At 30.5% G+C, this 8,185-nt stretch overlaps 1 long non-coding RNA gene across 1 annotated transcript; it reads right to left on the reverse strand.

The window, feature by feature from the left end:
* Positions 1 to 1,991: 1,991 nt before the first annotated feature.
* LOC111642656 lies at positions 1,992 to 7,383 on the reverse strand. The gene is made up of 3 exons (XR_002759581.1): positions 7,049 to 7,383; positions 6,683 to 6,791; positions 1,992 to 2,002 (listed from the first exon to the last, which is right to left on the reverse strand). It is a non-coding gene; the product is annotated as an uncharacterized LOC111642656 (long non-coding RNA).
* Between the last annotated feature and the right edge of the window lie 802 nt (positions 7,384 to 8,185).

Raw genomic sequence — 8,185 nt, forward strand, 5'->3', positions numbered from 1 at the left:
TATTAATTAAATTTTCTATATTATAGCAGAGGAAGCTGAGAAAAAATGGAAAGTACAAAGGGATAGATATAGGAGAGAAAAAAATTAATAAAATGTAGCGCTGTTTGTGACAGTGGCGTTTCCTATTCGTCCAGAATTTTTACGTATGTGTGTTCTGGCATAAAAGCGTAAAACAGAAACTGAACTGAAAGCTGATTTCTGATTCAGTTTTCTGCCACACAATTATACGCATGTGTTCCTGGCCTAACACGGTTCAAGAATTGGTACCATCCCCCGTATAATACGGTACTTTTATAGCACGGATTCACTCTGACACGGTTCGAGAATTGGGTAAAACCCTCGTACAACAGGAAATGTAATAAATTTTTACATACTTAAGTAATAATAGTTCACGAAAATAATAATTTTCGTGAACTATTAGTACTTAAGTATGTAAATTTTCTCTTCTCGCCTTCTGTCGATACAGATGGTCCTTCTCGAAACTTGTTTCAATGTTGCCAGATCGCGACGCTTCTGCTTCTGATGTTGCCGAATGTTTTTCCCTTATTCCATACTTGCTTTATTCTTCATAAGTGCTTAGCACCATGTAAGGAAATTTATAAAGACCTTTTAACTAGAAGCAAGCAATCTAAAATTACATACATTTTGCAAAACGTAAAGTATGGATCTGAAGATAATGCAGAAAAATGCTCAGAGGATAAGGATAACTTGCCAAAAAGAAAACGCTCTCGGTTAATTAATAGTGTTTTTAGTGATGACAAAGAAAATATTGTTTAATTTATATTAATATGTATCACTTAAAAAAATTTTAATGAAGATATTTATCTTAATTATGAAAATATACTAGCATGTTTCTTAATTTTTGGAACCTAACCCTCCTTTTCGTATTAGTTCTTTGTTTCGCATAACACAGCAATTTTTTGGAATGTAACTACCGTGTACTACGGGGGTTACCTGTATCTAAATTTTTGTGCGTTTTATTATTTGGTACAAAGTATTATCTAAAATTAACAGATTTAAAAACCACCAAGAAAATTATGCTATGATGTAACATTAATAATGTGTTCTAAACCTTTTTGCCAATATCCCTATTTATTCTTTTAAGAAATACTATAAAAGATATCATCAATATAGAATAAGCAATTTTTGTATCCTAACCTCTATTTTTGTATTACTTTTTAATGGAGACAATTATGAAAAGGCCATACTGAACACTAAGTCAACTCAAATAAATTATAAATTCAACAAAATATTTTGCTGTTTACAAGTAATAATATACAAAATATACATGTTGAATTTTGTCAATGCTTTAAATTTAGATTAAAATCCAAAAGTGTCATTAGCAAAGTTGTTATATTGTAAAAGTAAACATGCCATTTATAAAGAATTAGTGAATGTTTCATCTTATGCTTAAACCACATATAAAAGTTATTTTGCTAAGCTTACCTGAAGTATTTCACTGTAATTAAAAAATGTTGACGTGCTTACTTAATAGTTGTTAGCTAGTATTTAACGTGTATATATGTTCTTTGAAATGTTCTTATCTAATTACAAATTGTTGTGGACTATCTTGTTTGCATATTATCTAATAAAAAATCCTTTCGATACTAGATTTTACTTATAAAATTTATTATAAGTTAATTCATAAAAGAAAATATACAGAAACATGCAGAATTATTTTTCTAGTGGAGCATAATTAAGCAATTTCTCAATTAAATCTACGTGACCAAGAAGCATTCTTCGGCAACAGTATCGTTTTAATCCCAAGGCGTCCAGAGCATCTCTGAAAGAAATAAATAAAATTTTTTCATCTTACGCATTGAAAAATATCACCATTACTCAATTATCAAAGTAAAAGTTTTTTAACACACATTAAAATCATCATTTTGATGAATAAAGTCTCTTACCCCTCTGTATATTCTGCTTGTAAAAGCCCAAGGTACGCTTCCCATTTATTACCGATAACTTTTCCACAAGTAAAACAACGAATGGGTATAATCATCTGTAATATATAAATTACTGTTGATGGAATCAAAAGCTAACTTGAAACTGAACACAATAAAATTTAAACATATTAATAATACATTTTAAAACTTTTTCATATCTATTATCCACATTATCTGTCTTCAAAGTCAATTTGAAAGCAGGTATAGACTATGTTTTCCATTAATTTCTGCAGGTTATATGCAAGAAATTATATAATAAAATCTACTTTCACAATAATAATTTATATACGTGCAAATGTACTTTTATTCAAATTCAATTTTATGAATATTCATTGATTAAATAAAAAGTGTGACATTTTAATAAAATAATATCTACTGTGCATAAAGTAAAGCAAACAGCCATCAAATACTTGCAAGTTTATATAAATTTGAATTAAAAAAATTTTTTTTTAATAATTATATTTTGATTACCTTCTATTCAGTATAATGTAAGCCCAAGTATAATGGCATAATTACAGTATTATAAAATTTAAACAACATTGTTTTATTGGCTGAAAAAGAAAATGTAAGAAAATTTTGAAATAATTTTTTAAACTGTACAGAAGAAAGACTTTTAAGAGATCTAAAAGTAAAGCTTATAATTCACTTTTATAACCACTTATAAGGGATTTTTCTAATGAATAAATCGAAATGTTATGTCCTTCAAATCCAACGTTAACCTGAGTTCAAGAATTAATTCTTGAACTCAGGTTAACGTTGGATTTGAAGGACATTTTGATTTATTTGTCTGAAAAACCCCCTTTTAAGTGGTTATAAAAGTGAATGATTGCATCAGGCAAATATCGCTAATTTTAGCTTCATATTAAAAGCTTATGATATATGTATACAGGGTTTTTCAATAGTAACATGCCATAGGAGATTGTGCAGAGAGGTTTGTATATAAAGCATCAGATGGCATCATTTAACCAGTACAACATAGTGTACTGATTATATGATGCATTATTTCAGGTCTGCAATACTGTCAAACAGAAATTAAATGCACAAAATTCATATATATGGGTGAATCATTTTCAACTAATGTAAGCCCAACTACTTTTTATTATACTGGTAATGTTTCACGTATTATATGGAATAATTTCAATCCTCACAACATACCTACTTATGAGTTATAGAATTATGTATCTGGGCTACATTAGTTGAAAGCGATTCCAGCACACATACAATAGAAATTTTCACTATCTCTAATTGAAATTGAGACTGTTTAGTATAAATCTGTAAAATGTATGTGAGAGTTGTGAATACAGTTTGTCTGAAAAGTTATTTTTCTTCCTGTATTTTCAGCCTAAATTCTATATATTTTCCTTGTTTATCTCAAATAATTTTCTTCCAAAACATATCTATCTCAATTTATAAACTGAAGTGTCAATTATAAATTCAAAGCTTAGCATTTTTGTTAGCATAAATTGTAGTTGAGAAACAGCTCTTGCAATATAATAGTTGCAGTTAATGCTACTTTTCTATGGTCACAAGTTTGATTTGCATCTTATTGATTGAAGAAAGTCAGGCATCAGAAACTATTTACAAATTATTTCTGTTATGGTATACAAAAATATATATAATAAGGTATATACTGCGCTTGCTATTGTATTAATAAATTACAATAGCAAGTACAGTATATACCTTCAGTCAAACATATTACTATTTACTGTGTAGGAACCTCTATACCTCAAAATTTATCTCAAATTTTTTCTTGTTCCCATGAAATTTGAAATATACAGGTTCAAGTGTTTTAGTTTCTTCTGAAATTTCAAATAATAATGTGTTGCCTTCTTGATAAAAAGCACTGAGAAGAAAAACAATCATTAGTTCCAACATGGCAAAAGCACAAGGCAATAGCAGCATGTTCTACAAAATGGACGTGATATCCCTGTACCCATCCGTTCCTGTATTTGAAGCTGTAATGCTAGCCAACGCTATGCTCCTCGAAAAAGGTTTTACAGTGCAACAAGTGCAAGACATTCGTGAAGCGTTGATCTTTATCACTGAAAACAACTATTTCCGCTTCAACCAAAAAATATATTTACAGAAGCAAGGAGTCCCCATGGGCTCTCCTCTCTCAGCAGTATTAGCCGAGCTCATTATGAGGGACGTGGAACAAAAAATTTTCAAAGTTCCGCTTGCTATGTGCTACCCATCACTATACTTGCGCTATGTAGATGACATTCTACTAATATGGGAAAATTCAGAAGAGGAGTTTATCCAATTTATGCAGCAACTTTCAAGCGTGCATTCCACCATCAATTTCACATGGGAAAAGGAGCAAGATCGATCTATAACATTTTTGGATATGCGGATACAGAAATCAATAGAAGGGCCGCAGTTTACGGTGCATCATAAGTCTAACATAGTCCCCTATATCATTCCAGCTGATGCATTTCAACCATCGCGGTATGTCAATTCCGCCATAGCGGCTCTCATCAGAAGAGCGATGCTACTTCCCTCATCGCAAGCTCTAATAAAAGTCGAACTGGAAATCGTAAGAACGGCAGTACATCACGCTGGATTCACAAGTGCCAAATTTACGCATGTACTACGTAGGGTAAAAGATTCCCTTTTCCCGTTTACCACACTACATAGCAAAAAAGAAATGTCTAGAGTACAATCAGCACTGCCGTACCTAGGAGCACCGTCCATACTTATTAGCCGTATTTTCCGGCGATACAGCTTTACTCTTCCTTTAACTACCCTACCCAACCTACGCAGGAGTATATGCAATGATCGGGATAAAGTCGACGTTTTAGAAAAATCGGGAATATACGCAGTGCAACTGGAAAATCCAATAACGGGGACAATTGAGAAGTATATAGGGGCAACGACAAGAATGCTCGCTTGCCGTATCGCAGAACATCAAGATGATATAAACAAAGGAAGACAGACCACAGAGCTCGCCAGAAAAGTTCTACAGCAGGGCTATAACCCGTTATGGTCAAAAACAGCGTTGCTCAGGAGCTGTAACAACAGAAGAATTACATTTATTTGGGAAGCGCTCCTTACAATGACCACAGACGCATGCAACGTCCCCACACTCGACTTGCCCGAAATATGGGTTACTTTATACCAGCGTTTAAATAGCAAAAAGCGCCAAGAGTCGCACAATTAGTACGATCGCTCCTCAACGCATGCGCTGCTAGTCGTGTGGATTTAAAATATTTCGAACTCCAGCAAAAGCTTGTTGCACGTGACCAACGGAATTACCGAACGCTATAATTTAGAAATTGACAAGAAAAATTTTCCGTTTTCTACTTGGAACATTCTGCACGTTCTAATTCAAATTTTGTTCTTTTTTCGCCTGAAGACGACGATATAATACTCGTCGAAAGTACTTGCGATACAAGAAAAATCGTATTAACGCTGAACTCAGTGCTTTTTATCAAGAAGGCTATACAATTTTGGCGTGAGTTTTATTTATTTATCTATTTCTATAATAATGTGTTTTTAAACTTTACTAGAATTGCTTGATTCATATTTTGAAAAACTGTAAACACAATAAAGATTTAGTATTTCAATTATAAAAAGTTATTTAGAACAAAAGAAAACTAAAACAGAACAAGAGAACCAAATAATTTTCTATTATAACAAAGATATTACATCATAATTATTTGCTATTAAATAGTTCATGACAGAAGTAAAAAAGTAAAACATTTGGTTGCAGTTTTTGCACAAAATTACAATCAAGATTTTCTTGTACAAAAAGCTATGATTTAAAAGAATAAAATGGGAAGAGTATGCCACATTGGTCAAATTTATATGATGTTGCCACACTAACAAACTACTCAATAAAACTGCATTTCCGAACGAGGTGGTTTGAACCTCATCAGAGCCGTAATTCATGTCCCTAGGAATAAAATAAGTCAAAGAAATTGATGGTCTACAAGATACAGTGAAGTCAACCTATCTGAAATTTTGGTAAAATTTGTGATTCTGAATTCCTTTTAAATTTTATCATATTTTTGAGTGTGGGCCTTCAAAATTCCAGTTAGACTGATTTTGGGAGACTATACCTCACAAAGGATCACACAGACTGTCAATTCAACATTTTTTACTCCTACTGGCATGGTTTACAGCTCCAATAACATCCCAACTGCCTCATTCAGACTTTCAGTTGCACTGTATACTCAAAGTTCAGATCATAAATGTTAACTTTTCATAATTTATAATGTATGTAAAACCTGAAGATGAAAATCTGAAAGGACTGACTATACTAGTTTTAAATATAGAAATTTAATTAGTTAATTTTTAAAATCAATATAACAAGGGATATCTTGCAATTATACTGTAAGATATCCAAATTAATTTCCAAAATGCTTTATTTCATCACAATGCTTCCTCAAAAAGGTTTAAGTATAAACTCTGATCTTCCTTTATTTGAAGACAAACTTTACTAATAGTAATATTTATGGCTTATTTAATATTACCTAACCATTAATAAATATATCTTGTCTTATGTAACATTTTAAAAAACATTAAAATGGAAATATTAAACACGAAAGTGATTAATTTATGGCTTAATTCCCTCATTGTCTCATCAATAAGACAAATATCAAAGAGACACAACACAATAATAAATTATAGTACATTCATTATTTTTGAGAATTGTATTACATAAATAAATCACAGTTTATTTTTAAATCTAAATTAAAAGTAATTTCAATTGTTAATTTTAATAAAATAAATACCTTTGTAAACCTTGTGTTGATTTGAAATACGTCACAAGCGAATGGCGAACAGCTCACAAGTGTTGCCAGCTTTCACAAATAATAATATTTGTAAAAAAATTAAGTGGATCTAAAAAGAGCAGTTTAAGAAAATGAAATATATTAATCAATCAAAATTAACTATATAAATAATAATAATAATAATGTTTTATTTTTATTTAGATGTTTGTACCTAAATATTACGTGTAAACGGAATGGAAATCTTTTATTTGTATTTATTAGAATTTTATTTTGTTTTTTTTAAATAAAAATTATTTCAATCAGAGGTAAAGTTTCTTAAGAATCTCTATTTATCTAGACATGAGATACAGTAAAAAATAAAAATACCATACAGTAAAGAAGTATTACGAGACTGGAGGTTCTGTGGTATCTTTCTTCTGAAACTTTCCCGCTCGGGGGCACTAATAGCGCCTCTTTGCAGCAAGGTCTATATAAGAAGGTCAGGACACGCTCCCGTGATTCTACGCGGCAGCGGCCATTTTGGGACTTATCGATAGACTATACTCCACACGTAGTTTCCGCGTGAGTCGACTATTATTACATATATAAGTACTCAAACCTTTAAACATTGCGTTATTGTGTGGTACCAAATTGTAAAAGTAAATCTACAGACGTTCGATTGCTTAGATTTCCTGCAAATAAGCAGAGGAAAGCAAGATGTAGCGCAGACATCAACGGATGATTCACGATGCAGTTCGAAGAGTTTATATGTGTAAAGTTTGTAACAAGTGGTTTAAACGAGTGGATATTCTTCGTGTCCACGAACGAACTATACATGGAAATTTATAAATGATATCGGCAATCCAGATAGAAAAATGAAAAAATTACATTTGTTTTATATCTGATAATAAAATAATTAAACGTATGTTTTAATACGATCATATTGTATTTAAAAATAAAATTATGGCGATGGTATTGACTTATATTCTCAATATTTATTAATAAAACATAGCAAAAAATTTAGTTTAATAGTAATTTACACTTAATTCAATTTAAATAAAATTTACATTAATTTTATTGTTAGAATTTTTATTTTAAAAGAAGTGATGGAAATCTAAATATATCTAATTCTTATAATCTAGAGATTCTATAATATTTAATTGATTTTATTTATATTTAATTTTCTTCATTTGCATAACAATAATTATTTGCCACCGATCATTCGTAACTTTTATCCCGAACATTTAAAAACAGATTTTATTTGAATAACATAGATTGTTTTTTCCGGAAAGAAAAAATGTAAGGATCGGATGCGTTTAAAATGCTTCTGTGTTCGTACATCCATTTTCAAAATACTAGTAAAAATAATTTAGCTGAATTGTGCATTTGATACAATTTTCTGGTATCGATTTAAAGTATAATGATTTAATATTTTTACACTAGTTTTTAGCAGTAAACTTTAAATTTTATTATTAATGCAGAACGTGTACAAAAAATTATGCGCAAACAACATTAAATTGATAT

This window comes from Centruroides sculpturatus, unplaced genomic scaffold (assembly GCF_000671375.1).
Source record: "Centruroides sculpturatus isolate CEXI.00-Female unplaced genomic scaffold, Cexi_2.0 scaffold1716, whole genome shotgun sequence".
Classification (NCBI taxonomy): Eukaryota; Metazoa; Arthropoda; class Arachnida; order Scorpiones; family Buthidae; genus Centruroides; species Centruroides sculpturatus.